We start from the raw sequence: 26,177 nt of genomic DNA on the forward strand, positions 1-26,177 counted from the left end.
ATGAAATATTTATAGACCCAGGTGGGATTCAATGCACTGATTCATTCAAACACTTACTAGGTATTTACTGTGAATGGCACTGCATCAAGTGCTTGGAAGGAAAGATGCCTGGAGTGAGATGTTAGCTTTCATGGAATTTAGAGACAAGTAGTAGAATAGATATAGACATAAATAAAAATAATTCAAGGCTAAAAAGTGTAAGCACTAGAGTGGCTCAGATGAAGTAAACAATCCTAGTTAGGAGAACAAGTGTTTCACATGAGAGATGACACTTGGGTCTTAAAGGATGAAAGGGATATTGACAGAAGTACAGGGGAGGAGCATTCTAAGCAGAGAGTACAGTAGGAATGGAAGCCCATTGGTAAAATGCATGGCTCATATGGGGAACACAGTGGAACAGAATAATGCAATTGTAATAGATGCAGTGAAAATCTGACCACAAACATCTTATTCAGAACCTAGAAGGCCATGCCAGTGAGTTTGGGTTTTCTTTCTTAGTCACAGTGAACTGGCGTTTTTGAACAGGGAGATAAAACAATTAGATCGTTACTCTAAAAAATGAACTGGGATCAGTCAGTCTCCTGGATCTCTGCCTGCAGGGTCTGTTGGAAACAAGAGTAAGCCGTGTGGCTGACAGGGTCTTGGTGCTCCGGCCGGGTATCAGGCCTGAGCCTTTGGGGTGGGAGAGCCAAGTCCAGGATATTGGACCACTAGAGACCTCCCGGACCCAAGCAATATCAATGGGTGAAAGCTCTCCCAGAGATCTCTGTCTCTGCTGGGTGGACCAAGCTCCACCCAATGGCCAGCAAGCCCCAGGGCTGGATGCCGCATGCCAAACAACGAGCAAGATAGAAACACAACCCCATCCATCGGCAGAGAGGCTGCCTAAAATCATACTAAGTTCACAGACACCCCAAAACACACCACTGGACGTGGCCCTGCCCACCAGAAAGAAAAGATCCACCCCACCCACCAGAACACAGGCACCAGTCCCCTCCACCAGGAAGCCTACACAAGCCACTGAACTAACCTCACCCACTAGCGACAAACACCAAAAACAACAAGAACTACGAACCTGCAGCCTGAAAAAAGGAGATCCCAAACACAGTAAGTTAAACAAAATGAGAAGACAGAGAAATATGCAGCAGATGAAGGAACAAGGTAAAAAGCCACCAGACCAAACAAATGAAGAGGAAATAGGCAGTCCACCTAAAAAAAGAAATCAGAATAACGACAGTAAAGATGATCCAAAATCTTGGAAATAGAATGGAGAAAATACAAGAAACGTTTAACATGGACCTAGAAGAACTACAGAGCAAACAAACAATGATGAACAACACAATAAATGAAATTAAAAATTCTCTAGAAGGAATCAATAACAGAATAACTGAGGCAAAAGAACAGACAAGTGACCTGGAAGATAAAATAATGGAAATAACTGCTGCAGAGCAGAATAAAGAAAAAAGAATGAAAAGAATTGAGGACAGTCTCAGAGACCTCTGGGACAACATTAAAAACACAAACATTCGAATTATAGGGGTTCCAGAAGAAGAGAAAAAGAAAGGGTCTGAGAAAATATATGAAGAGATTAGAGCTGAAAACTTCCCTAACATGGGAAAGGAAATAGTCAATCAAGTCCAGGAAGCGCAGAGAATCCCATAAAGAATAAATCCAAGGAGAAACATGCCAAGACACATACTAATCAAACTATCAAAAATTAAATACAAAGAGGGACTTCCCTGGTGGCACAGTGGTTAAGAATCCGCCTGCTGCTGCAGGGGACACAGGTTTGAGCCCTGGCCCAGGAAGATCCCACATGCCATGGAGCAACTAAGCCCCTGTGCCACAACTACTGAGCCTGCACTCTAGAGCCCATGAGCCACAACTACTGAGCCCGTGTGCCACAACTACTGAAGCCCGTGCGCCTAGAGCCCATGCTCCACAACAAGAGAAGCCACCGCAATGAGAAGCCTGCGCACTGCAATGAAGAGCAGCCCCCGCTCACTGCAACTAGAGAAAGCTCGCACACAGCAATGAAGACCCAACGCAGCCAAAAATAAATAAATAAATAAATTTATTAAAAAAAAAATTAAATACAAAGAAAAAATATTTAAAGCAGCAAGGGAAAGGCAACAAATAACATACAGGGGAATCCCCATAAGGTTAACAGCTGATCTTTCAGCAGAAACTCTGCAAGCCAGAAGGGAGTGGCAGGACATATTTAAAGTGATGAAAGGGAAAAACCTGCAACCAAGATTACTCTACCCAGCAAGGATCTCATTCAGATTTGATGGAGAAATAAAAATCTTTACAGACAAACAAAAGCTAAGAGAATTCAGCACCACCAAACCAGCTTTACAACAAATGCTAAAGGAACTTCTCTAGGCAGGAAACACAAGAGAAGGAAAAGACCTACAATAACAAAACCAAAACAATTAAGACAATGGTAATAGGCACATACATATTGATAACTACCTTAAATGTAAATGGATTAAATGCTCCAACCAAAAGACATAGACTGGCTGAATGGATACAAAAACAAGACCCATATATATATGCTGTCTACAAGAGACCCACTTCAGACCTAGGGACACATACAGACTGAAAGTGAGGGGATGGAAAAAGATAGTCCATGCAAATGGAAATCAACAGAAAGCTGGAGTAGCAATTCTCATATCAGACAAAATAGACTTTAAAATAAAGACTACTACAACAGACAAAGAAGGACACTACATAATGATCAAGGGATCAATCCAGCAGGAAGATATAACAACTGTAAATATTTATGCACCCAACATAGGAGCACCTCAACACATAAGGCAAATGCTAATAACAGCCATAAAAGGGGAAATCGACAGTAACACAGTAATAGTAGGGGACTTTAACACCCCACTTTCACCAATGGACAGATCATCCAAAATGAAAATAAATAAGGAAACACAAGCTTTAAATGACACATTAGACAAGATGGACTTAATTGATATTTATAGGACATTCCATCCAAAAGCAACAAAAAACACTTTCTTCTCAAGTGCTCATGGAACATTCTCCAGGATAGATCATATCTTGGGTCACAAATCAAGCCTTGGTAAATTTAAGAAAATTGAAATTGTATCAAGTATCTTTTCCAACAACAACGTTATGAGACTAGATATCAATTACAGGAAAAAAACTGTAAAAAATACAAACGCATGGAGGCTAAACAATACACTACTTAATAACCAAGAGATCACTGAAGAAATCAAAGAGGAAATCGAAAAATACCTAGAAACAAACGACAATGAACACACAATGACCCAAAAACTATGGGATGCAGCAAAAGCAGTTTGAAGTGGGATGTCTATAGCAATACAATCCTACCTCAAGAAACAAGAAAAATCTCAAATAAACAATCTAGCCTTAAACCTAAAGAAACTAGAGAAAGAAGAACAAACAAAACCCAAAGTTAGTAGAAGGAAAGAAATCATAAAGATCAGAGCAAAAACAAATGAAAAAGAAACAAAGGAAACAATAGCAAAGATCAATAAAACTAAAAGATGGTTCTTTGAGAAGATAAACAAAATTGATAAACCATTAGCCAGACTCATCAAGAAAAAAAGGGAGAAGACTCAAATCAACAGAATTAGAAATGAAAAAGGAAAAGTAACAACTGACAATGCAAAAATACAAAAGATCATGAGAGCTTACTAAAAGCAACTATATGCCAATAAAATGGACAACCTGGAAGAAATGGACAAATTCTTAGAAAGGTATAACCTTCTAAGACTGAACAAGGAAGAAATAGAAAATATATACAGACCAATCACATCACAAGCACTGAAATTGAAACTGTGATTAAAAATCTTCCAACAAACAAAAGCCCAGGACCAGATGGCTTCACAGGCGAATTCTATCACACATTTAGAGAAGAACTAACACCTATCCTTCTCAAACTCTTCCAAAATATAGCAGAGGGAGGAACACTCCTAAACTCATTCTACAAGACCACCATCACCCTGATACAAAAACCAGACAAAGATGTCACAAAAAAAGAAAACTACAGGCCAATATCACTAATGAACGTAGATGCAAAAATCCTCAACAAAATACTAGCAAACAGAATCCAACAGCACAATAAAAGGATCATACACCATGATCAAGTGGTGTTTATCCCAGGCATACAAGGATTCTTCAATATATGCAAATCAATCAATGTGATACACCATATTAACAAACTGAAGGAGAAAAACCATATGATCATCTCAATAGATGCAGAAAAAGCTTTCAACAAAATTCTACTCCCATCTGTGATAAAAACTCTCCAGAAAGTAGGCATAGAGGGAACCTACCTCAACATAATAAAGGCCATATATGACAAACCCACAGCCAACATCATTCTCAATGGTGAAAAACTGAAACCATTTCCTCTAAGATCAGGAACAAGACAAGGTTGCCCACTCTCACCAATATTATTCAACATAGTTTTGGAAGTTTTAGCCACAGCAATCAGAGAAGAAAAAGAAATAAAAGGAATCCAAATCAGAAAAGAAGAAATAAAACTGTCACTGTTTGCAGACGACATGATGCTTTACATAGAGAATCCTAAAGATGCTACCAGAAAACTACTAGAGCTAATCAATGAATTTGGTAAAGTAGTAGGATACAAAATTAATGCACAGAAATCTCTTGCATTCCTATACGCTAATGATGACAAATCTGAAAGAGAAATTAAGGAAACACTCCCATTTACCACTGCAACAAAATGAATAAAATACCTAGGAATAAACCTACCTAAGGAGACAAAAGACCTGTATGCAGAAAATTATAAGACACTGATGAAGGAAATTAAAGACGATACAAATAGATGGAGAGGTATACCATGTTCTTGGATTGGTAGAATCAACATTGTGAAAATGACTATACTACCCAAAGCAATCTACAGATTCAATGCAATCCCTATCAAACTACCAATGGCATTTTTCACAGAACTAGAACAAAAAATTTCACAATTTGTATGGAAACACAAAAGACCCCGAATGCCCAAAGCAATCCTGAGAAAGAAAAACAGAGCTGGAGGAATCAGGCTCCCTGACTTCAGACTATACTACAAAGCTACAGTAATCAAGACAGTATGGTACTGCCACAAACACAGAAATATAGATCAATGGAACAGGATAGAAAGCCTAGCGATAAACCCACACACATATGGTCACCTTACCTTTGATAAATGAGGCAAGAATATACAATGGAGAAAAGACAGCCTCTTCAATAAGTGGTGCTGGGAAAACTGGACAGCCACATGTAAAAGAATGAAATTAGAACACTTCCTAACACCATACACAAAAATAAACTCAAAATGGATTAAAGACCTAAATGTAAGGCCAGACACTATCAAACTCTTAGAGGAAAACATAGGCAGAACACTCTATAACATACATCACAGCAAGATCCTTTTTGACCCACCTCCTAGAGAAATGGAAATAAAACCAAAAATAAACAAATGGGACCTATTGAAACTTAAAAGCCTTTGCACAGCAAAGGAAACCATAAACAAGACGAAAAGCCAACCCTCAGAATGGGAGAAAGTATTTGCAAACGAAGCAACTGACAAAGGATTAATCTCCAAAATATACAAGCAGCTCATGCAGCTCAATATCAAAAAAACAAAGAACCAAATCCAAAAATGGGCAAAAGACCTAAATAGACATTTCTCCAAAGAAGATATACAGATTGCCAACAAACACATGAAAGGATGCTCAACATCACTAACCATTAGAGAAACGCAAATCAAAATCACAATGAGGTATCACCTCACACCGGTCAGAATGGCCATCATCAAAAAATCTACAAACAATAAATGCTGGAGACGGTGTGGAGAAAAAGGAACCGTCTTGCACTGTTGGTGGGAATGTAAATTGATACAGCCACTAGGGAGAACAGTATGAAGGGTCCTTAAAAAACTAAAAACAGAACTACCATATGACCCAGCAATCCCACTACTGGGCATATACCCTGAGAAAACCATAATTCAAAAAGACACATGCACCCCAATGTTCATTGCAGCACTATTTACAATAGCCAGGACATGGAAACAACCTAAGTGTCCATCAACAGATGAATGGGTAAAGATGTGGCACATATATACAGTGGAATATTAGCCATAAAAAGAAACAAAACTGAGTTATTTATAGTGAGGTGGATGGACCTAGAGTCTGTCATACAGAGTGAAGTAAGTCAGAAAGAGAATAAACAAATATCGTATGCTAACACATATATATGGAATCTAAAAAAAAAAAAATGGTTCTGAGGAACCTAGGGGTAGGACAGGAATAAAGAGGCAGACGCAGAGAATGGACTTGAGGACACGGGGAGGGGGAAGGGTAAGCTGGGATGAAGGGAGAGAGTAGCACTGATATATATACACTACCAAATGTAAAATAGATAGCTAGTGGGAAGCAGCTGCATAGCACAGGGAGATCAGCTCGGTGCTTTGTGACCACCTAGAGGGGTGGGATAGGGAGGGTGGGAGGGAGGGCAAGAGGGAGGGGATATGGGGATATATGTATACATGTAGCTGATTCACTTTGTTACACAGCAGAAACTAACACACCATTGTAAAGCAATTATACTCCAATAAAGATGTTAAAAAAAATCAACTGGCACCATATTAGAGAGTAAGTTGGAGGGAAGTAGGCATGGAGGGGATCCATTTTGGAAGCATACAGTCTGAATTAAGAAAATGGGAAGGGGAAAATGATGGTTGTAGCTGTGGTTGAAGACAGATCAAGAATATATAAAGAAAAAAGAAGGGACCACCAGTGGACTCTTGGGCCAACTTAAATTTAAGGATGGACCTGTAGCTAAATCTCTATGAACATAACAATCTACTTTTTTACCTTCAGTATCCAACTGCAATCTCGCTTGATGGAAACCAAAGGCCTTTAAGTTACCAATTCAATGGTCTCTTCTCATTCTACTCAACCTCTCTGTTCACTGACGGTCATTGTTGACCTGCCCCAGAAATATTCTCTTTCCTTGTCTGTAGTGATGCTACATCTTTTAGTTATTCTATTACTTCTCTGACCACTCTTGCTCGTTTATTTTCACTACCAGCTAGAGTAAGATGACAAGATAGAGGAGACAGGGTCTGCAAATCAAGGAAGAGTGGAAGTAGAACAACAGCCTTTATGCCCACAGGCTTGGAATTTGCCACTGAACAACCACAAGCTTTGCCTGGTGGATCAAATGACCCAAACTAAATAATACAGAGAGAATTTGCATCCTATGGAGAAGGCTATCCCTACTCTTGGAGACTCACAATCCCAAACAAGTCTGCAGATCCTGCAGAAAATAAGTGGATTTAACTAGAGTGTGCATGTCTAGCAAAAAGTGAAAATTAAAAGTGTAAGAAAAGCAACAAAAACTACTTCAGAAAATTTACAGTTGATTGCTGCAAATGACTTTTATAACAGCTTTAATGAGATATAATGAACATACCATATAGTTCACTCATTTAAAGTATGCAATTCAAAGTTTTAGCATATTCATACAATTTTACAACCATTACCATAATCAATTTTTAGAACATTTTCATCACCCCCAAAAGGAACTCTGTATCCTTTAGCAATCACTCCCAACTTCCCTTCAACCTCCTCAGTCCCAGGAGACTACCAATCTACTTTCTGTTTCTATGGATTTGCCTAATCTGGACGTTTCATATATATGTGGTCTTTTGTGACTGGATTCATTCACTTAGCAAAATATTTTCAAAGTTCATCCATGTTGCAGAATATATCAATACTTCATTCCTTTTTATGGCTACATAATGCTCCATTGTATGGATATACCACATCTTGTTTATCCATTCATCATTTGGGTTCTTTCTACTTTTTGGCTATTATGAATAATGTTTCTACAAACATTTGTGTACAAGTTTTTACGTGGACATATGTTTCTCCTGGGTGTATATACCTAGGAGTGGAATTGCTGGATCATATGATAACTTAATGTTTAACCTTTTGAGGAACTACTAAACTATTTTTCAAAGTGTCTGCATCATTTTAAATTCCTACCATCAGGTGCAATTGATTTTTAATACTTCATCTTGTTCTAGAAATAATTTAAGGCATCTCACAACAACATGTGCTTAAATAAATAAAGGTATGTGTAATAAGGCAAGATAAAAATAATTAAAAGCAGAAGAGAAAAGTGAAACAAAGGGGAAATTAGGGAACAAAAATAGGAATTAGAATACCAAATAAACTACTTTGTTAGAGGTGGCCACAAATTTGGCTCAGCTCTCAAGCAGCCAATGTGAAAGGGAAAATGCAGTCTGTTCTCTATTTCTTAAAGTTCATTATATAAAAATAGACCAGCTGCTTGAAGAATGTTGATGATGATGATGATGATGATGATGATGATGTATTTGTTGACTGGTAAGGAGACTAGAGATACATGTCCTTCCTGGGTTTTCACAGAAATGACTTCATATACTGTAATAAATATTATTTCCCTCCAGTTAACAAGGTCATGGGTTTCATAGGGTTGTTTCTTATAACACCCTTTAATCCCAACTGAGATCTTCTTTCAAAGAACCATCTAGTAAAAAAATTCTCCCTGGGTGGCCAATTCAAGGAAACACAGAGCTCTCTGATCTTAATCCAGGGCTATATATCTACCAGCAACTTGGTGAATTTTTGTACAGTTAAGTCCCTTGATTCCTGAATGCAGTGCCCAGATGCTGGCATCCATCAAGGAAAAGAAAGGCAGGGTGCCAAGCTACCATGTGCTGTTCATTGCAAAGAATGGAAAGAAGATAGCTTTAAAAGTTTAGTCCATGAATCAAAAGCAACTCAAAAAGGGGGAGGGGAGGTTGGGAGAGGGAGGGAAGAGGACTGGAGCATCATGTAAGTGGGCAGGGAAACAATAAGACAGTCACATTTGCCTCTTAAATGATGACAATAATGGTTCCAAATAAAATTTCAGGCCATAGTATATAGTGAAGGTGGAGGAAAGAGGAAAGACAATGGCCTAGTTCAATAGTCTTGCTGGCATTGTGTCTGCCCACATTCAGCACCCTGCCTTTAACATGTGTTCTTTTGGTAAATATTTAAATTGACTAAACACTTCTCTGGCTGATTGCCAATTATATGAATATTATTAATGGTGTGAGATCAAATTGGGGAAAATAAACTAAGCCAGGTTTTCATTAACAACCTAACCACCACTGAAAAACCTGGAGAAAATACTGTCAGATAATAAGTAGTTGTAAATGTCTTATGCAAATCAGGATTTTGCACAGCTATTGGCTGCCTTGGTTCATGTTCCTGAGGACACAAACCACTACCATGCCTGTCACCTGCCATCCCTCTGCCCAGCTTCTGACAAAAAAACCTTCCAAGGGCGAAGAATCACAAGGCCAAATTGATTACTTCTCTTGCTCTGTGGAGAGACAGTTCTTCCTGAGGAAGTGGCCACCCAAGGAAGCCAGTTAGTGCTGAGCCTCTGTGGTTTTAGACCAAGAAATGAACGCTTCACCCCCTCCCGCCCACAGCAAGGACACCAATATGGAGCCTTGTTTAAGCACTAAATTTCCGTAAGACAAAATATTTTTCTTTTTTAGGCAAGAGACCAACTGCCAAAGACAGCCTGGGGAGTCCTCAAAGCCCCTCCATGAACATGAAGGAGGAGAACAGCTCCATCTATTACATCAAAGCCTCATCAGAGACCCTAATCCTTTCGGAAAGGAACTCTCAGGCAGCCCAAGCCTTTAATTTGATGAATAATGGGCCCTCTGATTAACCCTTGCAAAGCAAAGCATAGGCGCATAGACGCTGCAGGGAACAAATATTCCTGGGGGTTGAGAAAGAAAGTGGGGGTGAGTGGATAGCTCCTACTCCCACTGTTAGTGAACTAACTCTGTGCATAGATTTCTAAATGGTTAGCTTTCTGTTTTCCTTTTTCATTTTCCCTATTCTCTCTCTCTCCAGGGAACATGCCACTTCTCTGCTTTGGTACTGTGGTGTGTCCTGAGCTTCAAGCCACTGTAATTCAGTGACATGCATAGACAGGTGATGTGGAATGACTGTGTCGCTAAATATACTCATAGAAGCAAATCAGTGACATGAAAGGCTATTTCAGGACCATTTACCCACCCACCCTGCTCTAGGACAAACTACTTCTGCTAAAAAAAAAAAAAAAAAAGAGTAAAAAGAGTAGGAACCCATGACTAGGGGGAAGGGAGAAGTGAAAAGAAGAGAGGGAGTCATAGCTCAAGCATTTCTCTGATCTGTTCTAATTCAACAAAAGATGTCTAGCATTTAAAAAGCTGTTGATCCTCTTTGTAGGATCCTATTACTGGCGGTAGACAACTGTATACTATGTTGCCAAGGACAGGTAACAGGTTAGATAGGTCATGGGTTTCACACTAGTGTGCATTAATAAATCACATACATATTAGACTTTTGGCTCTTTTTATCAGATAATGAGACGAATGATTGAACGTATGACACAGTGGTCAATTATCATGTGGATGATATAAATTCTGTTCTGCTGAGGACATTTATCTCTGTATTGATCTGGCTTTTCTAGCAAGGATCATAAATTACTAGCCTTCCATAACCATATGATAAATACTCTAATAACAGAATGCCACCAACTCCTGGTTTCCCAATAAATTTCCATATGGTTTCAGTTAGAGAAGTAAAATGTGTAGAATCTGGGGTTTTAAAATTTTTATTTTATTGTCAAAATTATATATAGTATGAAGACCATGAAGAAAAGCCTGTCTATCCCAAACAAACAGCAGTATGCTGGAGCCAGCAAATACAAGCTCCCTACATGTTACTGTTACATTTCCAAGAATTTTGTGAATGGATTGATGTTACATTGGTAGCTTGAAATTGGCCATGGTAGGAGTATTTACCTCACAGAAATCAGTAAAATCAATAAACAATACAAATCAGCCCCCCATCTCCACCCAGTCAGTTGTTAAACATCACTGCTTGTAGAGTAGAGATCCTGGGAAAAACTGACTGTCTGATAATTCAATAATTCATATGCATAGAAATCTCTTTTTACCACATTTTCCCTCTAATTCTTTTTTCTCATTTCCTGTCTTCTGTTGGATTAATAAAGTTTTCTATAAATCCTTTTTTCCTTCTGTTGGTTTAGAAACTAGACATTATTTTTCTGTACTTTATTGGTAATTACCATACATGTTTAACATACTTGCTTAATTATAAATTTTTCAGTAGTTCTATCCTCGTTTTGAGCCCAAGAATCTATGCATGCCATAACCATGCAGTAAACACTGCCCCCCCATTTTTGATTCTTTAGTTTTTACATGTTTTATCCCAAATAGTTTTCCTTCTTATAGTTAATAGTTACTTATTTCACTCCTTCAGATTGTTCCATGAACCTAATTTCATTTCAAATGTATTTATACTTCATTTGTTGTTTTGGTGGGTTGTTTTGCTTAGCCTTAGATTTCTTCATGTGTTTTGAAATATCAGTTGGCAGGCTCACTGTGAGGAGGAGGATTCTGTTTTCCTTTTCACTTCCTCTGTGTTCACCCTCCTAGTCTAATAATTTTAGGGTTGTGTCTTCTTAGCTCTCTGGGTCTACTAGCCCAGAGCCAGGTTTTAGAATGGCATTTTGTGCACCTGGCTCCATAGTTCTATTAGGTATATGGAAGAGCCCATCCCTGTAGCAGAAGGCCCAGCTGCTTATATATCCTTCTACCACCTTGAGTCAGAAGCTGGCTAAAAGCCATAGTGCCAGGTGACGGTCAGCACTACCTCAAGTGATGGAGGACAACATGGAAGAAACTGCCATAGTCAGAACACAGGATCATATGACCCCTCCCCTATCCCATTCTTTTCCCAGCCTCTTTTTATCAGCCCTGGAGAACCACCCCAGACACTGCTTCAAGCCGGAGTCCAACTGAATTGCTTAAAGTCCTCTTAATCCTTTTATTCACAGGAGCCAAACTCCCAGCCACCACTGCTTGCTTCTGATCCCAGCAGACTATGACTCCAGCCCGGCTGAGCACCTTCTGGTTTTGTCCCATTCTGATCTGTCACAATATTTAGATTCCTTCCTTCCCTCCATAGTGGTATGTTTTTGGCCTTTTCTTTTTACATGTGGCCTGTCGTTGTGTTTTTGGAAAAGTGTAAACTTGAAAAGCCCCCTTGACAGAAAATCTCTTACATCTAAAGGCAAAAAATCCTTAAATATCAAATTTATGGAGTAATTTCTTCTTCTTAACACTATCCTAAATTATTTTTTTAGTAACACCTATAGATGTGACAAATGTATTAAGCTATTAACATATGTGGCCAGGATGAATACCTATGAGACGTGCCCCTGCTTTTATTTTATAGGGAGGAAGCAAAGTTTAGGTCACAGGCCACAAACTCCCCCACACTTTCATTTTCATCCATCACACATGTGTATTCCCCTAAGCAGCCTTGGCGAGGCAATGTATACACTAGAAGGAAATTTCCGAAATCTATGGGATGCAGCAAAAGCAATTCTAGTGGGAAGAGGGAAGTTTATAGCAATACAGGCCTACCTCAAGAAACAAGAAAACTCTTGAATAAAAAACCAAAAAAACCATTTAATGAAATTAGAAAAAGAAGAACAAGCAAAGCCCCAAGTCAGCAGAAGGAAAGAATAATAAAGATCAGAGAGTAAATAAATAAAATAGATACCAAAAAACAATAGAAAAGATCAATGAAACCAATAGTTGGTTTTATGAAAAGATAAACAAAATTGATAAACCTTTGGCCAGACTCATGGAGGAAAAAAAAGAGAGAGGACTCAAAAACAAATAAGAAATGAAAGATGAAAAATAACTGATATCACAGAGATACAAAAAAAATCGTAAGTGAATACTACAAACAGTTATATGCCAACACATTGAACAACCTAGAAGAAATGGACAAATTTCTAGAAACATAAAATTTTCCAAGACTGAATCAGAAAGAAATAGACAATCTGAACAGACTGAACACTAGTAGTGAAATTGAATTTGTAATTAAAAAAATCCCAGCAAACAAAAGTCCAGAACCAAATAGTTTCAAAGGGGAATTCTACCAAAAATATAAAGAACAGCTAATACCTATACTTCTCAAACAATTCCAAAAAACTGAAGGAGATGGAACACCCCCCAAATTCATTCTATGAGGCCACCATTACCCTGATACCAAAACCAGACAAAGATACTACAAAAAAAGAAAATTATAGGCCAATATCTCTGATCAAAAATCCTCGACAAAGAAAAAAAAAAAAATCCTCGACAAAATCTTAGCAAATCAAAATCAACAACATATAAAAAGAACCCTGCACCATGATCAAGTGATTTATTCCAGGGATGCAAGGGTGGTTCAATATTCACAAATCAATTAATGGGATACACCACATGAACAGAAGGACAGATAAAAATCACATGATCATCTCAACAGACACAGAAAAAGCATTTGACAAAACTCAACATCCAGGACTTCCCTGGTGGTGCAATGGTTAAGAATCTGCCTGCCAATGCAGGGGACATGGGTTTGAGCCCTGGTCCAGGAAGATCCCACATGCCGCGGAGCAACTTAGCCCGTGCACCACAACTACTGAGCCTGCGCTCTAGAGCCCACGAGCCACAACTACTGAAGCCTGCGTGCCTAGAGCCCGTGCTCCGCAACAAGAGAAGCCACTGCAATGAGAAGCCCATGAACCACAACGAAGGGTAGCCCCCGCTCGCCACAACTAAAGAAAGCCTGCGCGCAGCAACAAAGACCCAATGCAGCCAAAAATAAATAAACAAATTTATAAAAATCTAAAAACAAAAAACCTCAACATCCATTCATGATAAAAACCCTCATCAAAGTTGGTATAGAAGGAACATATGTCAACATAATAAAGGCCATTTATAACAAACCCACAGCTAACATTATACTCAATGGTGAAAAGCTGAAAGCCATTCCTCTAAAATCAGGAACAAGACAAGGATGCCCATTCTTGCCACCATTATTTAACACAGTATTGGAAGTCCTAGCCACAACAATCAGACAAAAAATAAAATAAATAAAAGGCATTCAAATTGGAAGGTAAGAAGTAGAACTGTCACTATTTGCAGATGACATGATACTACATATAGAAAATCCTAAAAATGAAATTAGTCCTCTACTACTAATGAACTATTAGAAAGAGAAAGCAAGAAAACAGTCCCATTTAAAATCACATCAAAAAGAATAAAATATCCACTAATAAAATTAACCAAGGAGGTGAAAGACCTGTACTCTGAAAACCATAAAACATTGATAAAGGAAACTGAAGATGATACAAAGAAATGGAAAGACATCCCATGTTCTTGGGTTGGAGAATTAATATTGTTAAAATGTCCATACTACCCAAAGCAGTCTACAGACTTAATGCAACCCCTATCAAAATACCCATGGCATTCTTCACAGAACTAGAACAAATAATCCCAAAATTTATATGGAATCCCCAAAGACCCTGTATTGCCAAAGTAATCTTGAGAAAAACTAACAAAGCTGGAGGCATCGCCCTCCCTGACTTCAGACTATACTACAAAGTTATAGTAATCAAAACAGCACGGTACTGGCACAAAAACAGACTCATAGATCAACAGAGCAGAATAGAGAGGCCAGAAATAAACCCACACATATATGGTCAACTAATCTATTTCAAAGGAGGCAAGAATATACAATGGAGAAGACAGTCTCATCAATAAGTGGTGCTGGGAAAACTGGACAGTTACAAGTAAAAGAATGAAATTAGAACATTTTCTCACACCATATACAAAAATAAACTCAAATTGGATTAAAGACCTAAATGTAAGACTAGAAACCATAAGACTCCTAGAAGAGAACAAAGGCAGAACACTCTTTGACATAAACTGTAGCATTATTATTTTGGATCTACCTCCCAAGGCAAAAGAAACAAAAGCAAAAATAAAGAAATGGGACCTAATTAAAGTTAAAAGCTTTTGCACAGTAAAGGAAATTATCAACAAAATGAAAAGACAACCTATGGAATGGTAGAAAATGTTTGCAAATGATATGACAAATAAGGGATTAATATTCAAAATATATAAACAGCTCATATAACTCAATTTTTTAAAAGGCCCCAATTAAAAAATGGGCAGAAGACTTGAATAGACAGTTTTCCAAAGAGGATACACAGATGGCCAACAGGCACAAAAAAAGATGTTCAACATCGCTAATCATCAGAGAAATGCAAATCAATACCACGATGAGATATCACCTCACACCTGTCAAAATGGCTATCATCGGGCTTCCCTGGTGGCGCAGTGGTTGAGAATCTGCCTGCCAATGCAGGGGACACGGGTTCGAGCCCTGGTCTGGGAAGATCCCACATGCCGCGGAGCAACTAGGCCCGTGAGCCACAATTACTGAGCCTGCGCATCTGGAGCCTGTGCTCCAAAACAAGAAAGGCCGCGATAGTGAGAGGCCTGCGCACCGCGATGAAGAGTGGCCCCCACTTGCCACAACAACTAGAGAAAGCCCTCGCACAGAAACGAGGACCCAACACAGCCATAAATAAATAAATTAAAAAAAAAAAAAATGGCTATCATCAAAAAGTCTGCAAACAACAAATGGTGAAGATGTAAAGGAAACCCTAGTACACTATTGGTGGGAATGTAAATTGGTGCAGCCACCACGGAAAACAGTATGGTAATTCCTCAAAAACCTAAAAATAGGACCACCATTTGATACGATCAAGCAATTCCACTCCTGAGTATATATCTGAAGAAAATGAAAACACTAATTTAAAAAGATAGATGCATTCCAAAATTCAGAGCAGCATAATTTATAAAAGCCGAGATATGGAAGCAACCTACATGTTCATCAACTGATTATGGATAAAGAAGATGTGGTATATACAGGTATACAATGGAATATTACTAAGCCATAAACAAAGAATTAAATTCTGCTATTTGCAACAATGTGGATGGACCTAGAGGGCATTATGCTTAGTGAAATAAGACAGAGAAAGAAAAATATATTATCACTTACATGTGGAATCTAATAAATAAAACAAATGAACGTATATAACAAAAGAGAAACAGACTCACAGATATAGAGAACAAATTAGTGATTACCAGTGGGAAGAGGAAAGAGGGCATTGGCAAAATAGGGGTGTGGAATTGAGAGATACAATCTACTCTGTATAAAATAAATAACCAACAAGGACATATTGTACAGTACAGGGAAATATAGACATTATTTTGTAATAACTTTAAATGCAGTAAATCTATAAAAAGTTGAATCACTATGTTGTACACCTGAAACTAATATAATATTGTAAATCAACTATACTTCAATTTAAAAAAAAGGTGGGGGGAGGGGGGAAATTGCCAGCTCTGTAGAATGTCATGTCACTGACTGTGGTCCTGAAACATCATGAGCTATGAGAACATAGCTTTTTCTCTTAATCCTGGGTTCAGAACTGGCTCCTTTTCAAACTTTCCCTGGACTTCTGAACCAGGTGATAAAGGATATGATGGGGGGAAATAATAGAAGTGGATTGGGGTCAGGGGAAAGAAGATGGGAGAAATGGAGAGGAATGGGCAGAGGTTATTGGAGAGGAATAACCACTAAGAGCACCGGGGAGAGGATTTGTTTTGATGTCATTTCCATATATCCAAAGCAACCAAAAAAAGAATCGACAGCTAACCATGTAGCCATCATCATTCACTTTTAACAATCCTATCATGTTTCTGACAGTTGCAATTTTATTTTTGCTTTGAGAAAGTGCATGTGTTTTGGGGGGGTACATTTGACCACATTTCCACCCCTCATACTCTTCCTTAATATTATGTTTGTGTCTAGAAGAGATTGTCCAAAGATCATGAGTCATAACATCCAACTTCTAACCAGGTGCATCATATGCTGTGTATAATTTTGAAGATATCACCTCCTCTCTAGGATCCTTGGTTCTTCAAAAGGAACTGGTGCTTACTGAGCTCCTGCAATGTGCCAGAAATTGTGCCAGATATTGGGGATACAAAGCAGAAAAGACATTCTCTGCTCCCAAGGTACTCAAAGTTTGAGTGGGGAGATAGATGCACAAACAAATAATTTCAGAATGGCTTGACCTGCTTCTCTCCCCTCCTTATTTGAAGGTCTGTAAAGGGCAGCATGCTGACATGAAAGCATAAGGGAAAGGGACCTAATTCAACTTAGGAAGTCAGGGGATGCCCCACTTATTCAACTTTGCTAGAATGTGCAGGGAGTATGGAGGAGAGAATGCTATTGCATAGACATATAGAGTCTATCCTGAATGACCTTGTGTGTTGAAGAGTTCTGAGGTATGCTTTGAGCAATGGGGAGCCACAGCATGATTGTGAGGAGGGCATGACTTGAACAGTTTGAGGTTTCAGAAAGATCGTGCTGATCATGATCTTTTCAGAAAGATCTTAGGTAGGATGGTTTGCAATGATCGTAGTTGTAGAACCAAGGAAAATAACATAAAAGCTGTTGCCCTAGTTACAGCACAGAGCTGAGTCCTGTATGATGGAATATCTAGGCACCCAAAAGAAGCCAGATAGCAAAACTATGACCCTAGGTTGGGAGCGAATAGGGGAAACCACTTACCCTAGGCTATAGTCAATGTTCCCACTTCTAGAGCCTCTGGGTTCTTTGGGACATCCAGGGGGACAGAAGACCATGTCCAAACATTCCTACTTTATATGGGTACAGGGGAAGAAGAAGGGCGAATGCCTGGTATTTCAACAGTCTGGTCATCCTTGGCATTATGCACGGACTGACGGGGGGTAACCGGAGGAGGTATCTGAGCAGCTAGACATGGGTCCTCTTCATATCTCCAAGTGGAGGAAGGTGGTGGGGTGGCTGCTGACATTCTGCCTCAAAAACATACATACAGTATCATTCAGCCATAAAAAGCAATGACATACTGATATACGCTACAACAGGAATGAACTTCAAAAACACGCTAAGTGAAAGGAGACAAACACAAAAGGTCATCTATTATATGATTCCATTTATATGAAATATCCAGACTAGGTAAATCCATAAAGAAAGAAGAGGCAGAAAGCAGATTAGTGTCTGCCAGGGGCTGGAGGAGAGGTGGAAACAGAGAGTAATTGCTTAATGGGTATAGAGCTTCCTTTGGAATGATTAAAATGTTTTGGAACTAGATAGAAGTGGTGGTTGCACAACGCTGTGGATGCCACTGAATTGTTCACTTTAAAATGGTTAATATTATGTTATGTGAATTTCACCTCAATTAAACACACACACACACACACGCACTGCAGCGTCATGAGCCTGCTCAGAACAGATATTGGACTATGATGTTGACCTGGGTTTGACTCTTAGCTCTGCCAGTTTCTAGCAGGTCCAGCTGTGAGAGCTCAGGCTGGTCACTTAACTCCTAAGATGCTCAGCTCCCCGTTTGAGTAGTAACCTGCCTCATATGGCAGCAGTGAGGAGTCACTGAAACAACACATGTCAACTCCATTTCACTGTGACACATGACAAGCTTTAAATAAATCCTTAAGATTAATGTCTGTACTCTTCACACATACAACCCCAAATTTATTCAACTACTTTTATTTTAACTCTCAAGTACGTTTTAGGATACACCTGATTTAGTTGAGTGTAAGCCTTCTTTGCTTTCCTTGGTGGAATAAGTTTTGCCAAGAACAGAGATTTTCACATAGCAGAGAACATGGTCATAATTAAAAAGAAATGTGAACTCTAAGTCTGTAGTCTGTACTCTATAAGCTACAGTTACCCCAGTTCAGGCTCACAGCAAATATCACTAAGTGATCATAATCCTCTGTCCTGGAGGTGGCCTCAGAATCCTTCTAACACAGTATTCTAGGAAGGTGATCAGGTGATTAGTGGTGGGATGCAAGATGACACCAATCTGCCACCTCTTTCTATTGTAATTGCTTCCTCTCAGAGAAGTACATGTGACCATGAAATCTTAGTGCAGAAAGTGTATTTGGTTCTTGAAGTCCTCAATAAAGGCCAGCAAATCATTGATATTACAGAAGTATCCCTCTTTTACTATTGGGCAGTAGGCTTGGGAGGAGGAATTTAACATAAACCCTTAACATTTGAGACATATTAAAAAAACAAAAACAGAAACAACAGAAAAAAAGGGAAAGGGAAGAAAGGAAGGAAGGAAAGAAAGAAAAGGAAGAATGAAAATACACTATGGCTTTATGGTGTAATACTAATACTTGAGGTTGTGACGAAACTGTATGTATTAAAGGATTTTACATTTATCCTCACTGGCAGACATTGCTAACCCACAGCTTAGGAATCAGAGGCCTGGAGAGATCAAATGACTTAAGGTCATGTAACCACCAAGTCATGGGCTACATTAGTTTCCTAGGGCTATTGTAACTAAGCACCACAAACTGATATTTATTCTCTCACAGCTCTGGAGACTGGAAGTCTGAGATCAAGACTTAAGATGAGTAGAGCCATGTTCCCTCTGAAGGTGCTAGAGAAGGATCTATTCAGGCCTCTTTCCTACCTTCTAGTAGTTCCTTGGCTTGTGATGGCATAACTCCAATCTTCACATGATGTTCTCTCTGGGTGTGTCTGTATCCAAATTTCCTCTTTTTATAAAGACACCAGTTATACTGGATTAGGGGTCCACCCTACTGCAGCATGATCTCATCTTAACTAATTATAGGTGCAACGGCCCTATTTCCAAATAAGGTCACATTCTGAGATACTGAGGCTTGGGACTTCAACATATGAAGTTTTAGGGGTACGATTCAACCCATATCATGGGGCGATCAAGGCCAGACTTTCTGTACATGTGTGAGGAGCACCGCTTGAGCCTAAGGGTTTAAGTTTTGGGCCTCCCTTAAAGGCAAGAAGTCTCACTATTCACTAAAATATAGCCTTTTAAATAAAATTTTTCTTTCAAAAAAACATCCAATAGTCCTTCACATCAAAAATCACTTACAGGATTTTTTCCCCCACTCATTAACCCGGTATGATAGCTATATCATACACCTGATGACCTTAGGAGGTTCCAAATTAAAATACTGAGAGGTGACCAGAAGCCACACACATACCCAAAAGGAGATGAAAGACCAAGAGAATCTATAATGATTTATTATATTTGAAAACACTGTTATACATTTTGAATCCACTTAAAAAAAAGAGTCCCTCCAATCAGGAAGCTTGCACAAGCCTCTTAGATAGCCTCATCCACCAGAGGGGCAGACAGCAGAAGCAAGAAGAACTACAATTCTCCAGCCTGTGGAAGGAAAACCACATTCACAGAAAGACAGACAAAATGAAAAGGCAGAGGACTATGTATCAGATGAAGGAACAAGATAAAACCCCAGAAAAACAACTAAATGAAGTGGAGAAACCTTCCAGAAAAAGAATTCAGAATAATGATAGTGAAGATGATCCAGGACCTCAGAAAAAGAATGGAGGCAAAGATCGAGAAGACGTAAGAAATGTTTAACAAAGACCTAGAAGAATTAAAGAACAAACACACTTAGAAGAATTAAAGAACAAACAGAGACGAACATTACAATAACTGAAATGAAAAATACACTCGAAGGAATCAATAGCAGAATAACTGAGGCAGAAGAAGGGATAAGCGACCTGAAAGACAGAATGGTGGAATTCACTGCTGCAGAACAGAACAAAGAAAAAAGAATGAAAAGAAATGAAGACAGACTAAGAGACCTCTGGGACAATATTAAATGCAACAACATTCGCATTATAGGGGTCCCAGAAGGAGAAGAGAGAGAAAAAGGACCAGAGAAAATATTTGAAGAGATTATAGTCAAAAAACTTCCCTAACCTGGGAAAGGAAATAGCCACCTAAGCCCAGGAAGCGCAGAGAGTCCCAGGCAGGATAAACCCAAGGAGAAACACACTGAGACACACAGTAATCAAATTGACAAAAATTAAAGACAAAGAAAAATTATTGAAAGCAACAAGGGAAAAATGACAAAAAACATACAAGGGAACTCCCATAAGGTTAACAGCTGATTTCTCAGCAGAAACTCTACAGGCCAGAACAGAGTGGCATGACATACTTAAAGTGATGAAAGGGAAGAATCTACAACCAATATTACTCTACCCAGCAAGGATCTCATTCAGATTTGATGGAGAAATCAAAAGATTTACAGACAAGCAAAAGCTAAGAGAATTCAGCACACCAAACCAGCTCTATGACAAATGTTAAAGGAACTTCTCTAACTGGGAAACACAAGAGAAGAAAAGGACCTACAAAAACAAACCCATGACAATTAAGACAATGGTAATAGGAACATACATATCAATAATTACCTTAAACGTGAATGAATTAAATGCTCCAACCAAAAGACACAGGCTCACTGAACGGATACAAAAACAAGACCCATATATATGTTGTCTACAAGAGACCCACTTCAGACCTAGGGACACATACAGACTGAAAGTGAGGGCATGGAAAAAGATATTCCATGCAAATGGAAATCAAAAGAAAGCTGGAATAGCAATACTCATCAGATAAAATGAACTTTAAAACAAAGACTGCTATGAGAGACAAGGAAGGACACTACATAATGATCAAGGGATCAATCCAAGAAGATATAACAATTATAAATATATATGCACCAAACATAGGAGCACCTCAATACATAAGGCAACTGCTAACAGCTATAAAAGAGGAAATCGACAGTAACACAACAATATTGGGGGATTTTAACACTTCACTTACACCAATGGACAGGTCATCAGACAGAAAATTAATAAGGAAACACAAGCTTTAAATGACACAATAGACCAGAGAGATTTAATTGATATTTATAGGACATTCCATCCAAAGACAGCAAATTACACTTTCCTCTCAAGTGCACACGGAACATTCTCCAGGACAGACCACATGTTGGGTCACAAATAAAGCCTCAGTAAATTTAAGAATATTGAAATCATTTCAAGTATCTTTTCCGACCACAGTGCTATGAGATTAGAAATCAATTACAGGGGAAAAAAACACAAACACATGGAGGCTAAACAATATGTTACTAAATAACCAACAGATCACTGAAGAAATCAGAAAATACCTAGAGACAAATGACAATGAAAACACGATGATCCAAAACCTACGGGATGCAGCAAAAGCAGTTCTAAGAGGGAAGTTTATAGCAATACAATCCTACCTCAAGAAATGAGAAAAATCTCAAAAAAACAATCTAACCATACACCTAAAGAAATTAGAGAAAGAAGAACAAACAAAACCCAAAGTTAGTAGAAGGAAAGAAATGATAAAGATCAGAGCAAAAATAAATGAAATAGAAACAAAGGAAACAATACCAAAGATCAATAAAACTAAAAGCTGGTTCTTTGAGAAGATAAACAAAATTGATAAAACTTTAGCCAGATTCATCAGGAAAAAGAGGGAGAGGACTCAAATCAATAAAATTAGAAATGAAAAAGGAGAACTTACAATGGACACTACAGAAATACAAAGCATCATAAGAGACTACTACAAGCAACTCTATGCCAATAAAATGGACAACCTGGAAGAAATGGACAAATTCTTAGAAAGGTATAACCTTCCAAGACTGAACCAGGAAAAAATAGAAAATATGAACAGACCAATCACAAGTAATGAAATTGAAACTGTGATTAAAAATCTTCCAACAAACAAAAGTCCAGGACCAGATGGCTTCACAGGTGAATTCTATCAAACATTTAGAGAAGAGCTAACACCCATCCTTCTCAAACTCTTCCAAAAAATTGCAGAGGAAGGAACACTCCCAAACTCATTCTACGAGGCCACCATCACCCTGATACCAAAACTAGACAGAGATACTACAAAAAAAGAAAATTACAGACCAGTATCACTGATGAATATAGATGCAAAAATCCTCAACAAAATAGTAGCAAACAGAATCCAACAACACATTACAAGGATCATACACCATGATCAAGTGGGATTCATCCCAGGGATGCAAGCATTCTTCAATATATGCAAAACAATCAATGTGATACACCATATTAACAAACTGAAGAATAAAAACCATATGATCATCTCAATAGATGCAGAAAAAGTTTTTGACAAAATTCAACACCCATTTATGATAAAAACTCTCCAGAAAGTGGGCATAGAGGGAACCTACCTCAACATAATAAAGGCCATATATGACAAGCCCACAACCAACATCATTCTCAATGGTGAAAAACTGAAAGCATTTCCTCTAAGATCAGGAACAAGACAAGGATGTCCACTCTCGCCACTATTATTCAACATAGTTTTGGAAGTCCTGGCCACGACAATCAGAGAAGAAAAAGAAATTAAAGGAATACAAACTGGAAAAGAAGAAGTAAAACTGTCACTGTTTGCAGATGACATGATACTGTACATAAAGAATCCTAAAGATGCCACCAGAAAACTACTAGAGCTAATCAATGAATCTGGTAAATTTGCAGGATACAAAATTAATGCACAGAAATCACTTGCATTCCCATACACTAACAACGAAAGATCAGAAAGAGAAATTAAGGAAACACTCCCATTCACCACTGTAACAAAAAGAATAAAATACCTAGAAATAAACCTACCTAAGGAGGTAAAAGACCTGTACTCAGAAAACTATAAGACACTGATGAAAGAAATCAAAGATAACACTAACAGATGGAGAGATATACCAAGTTCTTGGATTGGAAGAATCAATATTGTGAAAATGACTATACTACCCAAAGCAATCCACAGATTCAATGCAATCCCTATCAAACTACCAGTGGCATTTTTTACAGAACTAGGACAAAAAATCTTAAAATTTTTATGGAGACACAAAAGACCCCAAATAGCCAAAGTGGTCTTGAGGGAAAAAAAAAGGAGCTGGAGGAATCAGACTCCCTGACTTCAGACTATACTACAAAGCTACAGTCATCAAGACAATATGGTACTGGCACAAAAACAGAAATATAGATCAATGGAACAGGATAGAAAGACCAGAGATAAACCCATATACCTATGGTCAACTAATCTATGACAAAGGAGGCAAGGATATACAATGGAGAAAAGACAGTCTCTTTAATAAGTGGTGCTGGGAAACCTGGACAGCTACATGTAAAAGAATGAAATTAGAACAGTCCCTAACACCATACACAAAAATAAATTCAAAATGGATCAGAGACCTAAATGTAAGACCGAACACTATAAAACTCTTAGAGGAAAACATAGGAAGAACACTCTTTGACATAAATCACAGCAAGATCTTTTTTGACCCACCTCCTAGAGTAATGGAAATAAAAACAAAAATATACAAATGGGACCTAATGAAACTTCGAAGCTTTTGCACAGCAAAGGAAACTACAAACAAGATGAAAAGACAACCCTCAGAATGGGAGAAAATATTTGCAAACGAATCAATGGACAAAGACTAATCTCCAAAATACATAAACAGCTCATGCAGCTCAATATTAAAAAAACAAACAACCCAATCAAAAAATGGGCAGAAAACCTAAACAGACATTTCTCCAAAGAAGGCATACAGATGGCCAAGAAGCACGTGAAAAGCTGCTCAACATCATTAATTATTAGAGAAACGCAAATCAAAACTACAGTGAGGTATCACCTCACACCAGTTAGAATGGGCATCATCAGAAAATCTACAAACAACAAATGCTGGAGAGGGTGTGGAGAAAAGGGAACCCTCTTGCACTGTGGTGGGAATATAAATTGATACAGCCACTATGGAGAACAGTATGGAGGTTCCTTAAAAAACTAAAAATAGAATTACCATATGATCCAGCAGTCCCACTACTGGGCATATACCCAGAGAAAACCATAGTTCAAAAAGACACATGCACTCCATTGTTCAATGCAGCACTATTTACAATAGCCAGGTCATGGAAGCAACCTAAATGCCCATCGACAGACGAATGGATAAAGAAGTTGTGGTACATATATACAATGGAATATTACTCAGCCATAAAAAGGAACAAAATTGAGTCATTTGTTGAGACGTGGATGGATCTAGAGACTGTCATACAGAGTGAAGTAAGTCAGAAAGAGAAAAACAATATCATATATTAACACATATATGTGGAATCTAGAAAAACAGTACAGATGAACGGGTTTGCAAAGCAGAAAAAGAGACACAGATGTAGAGAACAAACATATGGACACCAAGCGGGGGAAAGTGGTGGGGGGGTGGTGGTGGGATGAATTGGGAGATTGGGATTAATATATATACACTAATATGTATAAAATAGATAACTAATAAGAACCTTCTGTATTAAAAATAACATTCAACAATTCAAAAATAAATAAATAAAAAGCAGCCTTTTCCTCCTTAGTGCCAAAGGGTGATGTCTGTTATTTTTAACCCTGCCAGAAATTATCAGTGGGTTGGAAGAATGTAGTACTATGACATGAGCCTTCATTTCCATTTTTAATTAAAATTCTTACTGACTCTGAGCCAGATGTGCTTTTTCACCGGAGTCTGTGGAAACTCCACAGTGGAAACTACAGTGGCCTGCGAATGGAGGAGCAGGCAGGAATCTGGGGCTTACCATCAAACCAAAAGAACATCACAGCCCTTGGGAGAAGACCCAGGAGGCGTGTGAACCTGGCCACTCCATGCTCACAACTTGTCCTTAATTTCCTCATCTCTCCGAGGCCACAGGTCAGCCTTGGTGGGGGATCATGACTGCCCTTCCTCAAGATCCACCTCTGTTTTGACTCATCACCCCATAGAACCCCCTGGCTCTGCTTCCTGACTCCCTCATCTCTTGACGTCACCACTATTCTAAGTTACAATATTTATCATGATCACTCACATTTGCTGAGCTCTCAGTCTGTATCTCACTTAATTCTTACAACACTCTATAAAGGAGCATGATTCCAGACTGCTATCTGTCTACACACTCTCCACTTGCCATAGGGACAGAGCTCTGGTACCGACCTCGGCCTGTGGCTGCCCTGCCCAAACACTGCATTTCTCAGCTTCTTTTGTAGCTAGGTGTGGCCACGTGATAAATTGCAGCTAACAATATATTGTATGAAACTGCCAGAAAATCTTCTTAGAGAAAGGAAACTTTCATTTTCCTCTCCTTCCATCTGCCCATAAATGTTGGAGCTACAGCAGCCATCTTGGCCCATGAGGTGCCCTTGGGAATGGAAGCAACACTTAATGGGGCAGCACGAGGGCAGGA

At 38.6% G+C, this 26,177-nt stretch overlaps 1 protein-coding gene across 1 annotated transcript in view; it reads right to left on the bottom strand.

Annotated features, from left to right (window-relative positions):
* Positions 1–26,177, bottom strand: part of MYO3B (myosin IIIB) — a 372,706-nt gene that overhangs the window by 222,876 nt on the left and 123,653 nt on the right. The window lies entirely within an intron of this gene.

The sequence above is a fragment of the Eschrichtius robustus genome, chromosome 5 (genome assembly GCF_028021215.1).
Source record: "Eschrichtius robustus isolate mEscRob2 chromosome 5, mEscRob2.pri, whole genome shotgun sequence".
Taxonomy (NCBI): Eukaryota; Metazoa; Chordata; class Mammalia; order Artiodactyla; family Eschrichtiidae; genus Eschrichtius; species Eschrichtius robustus.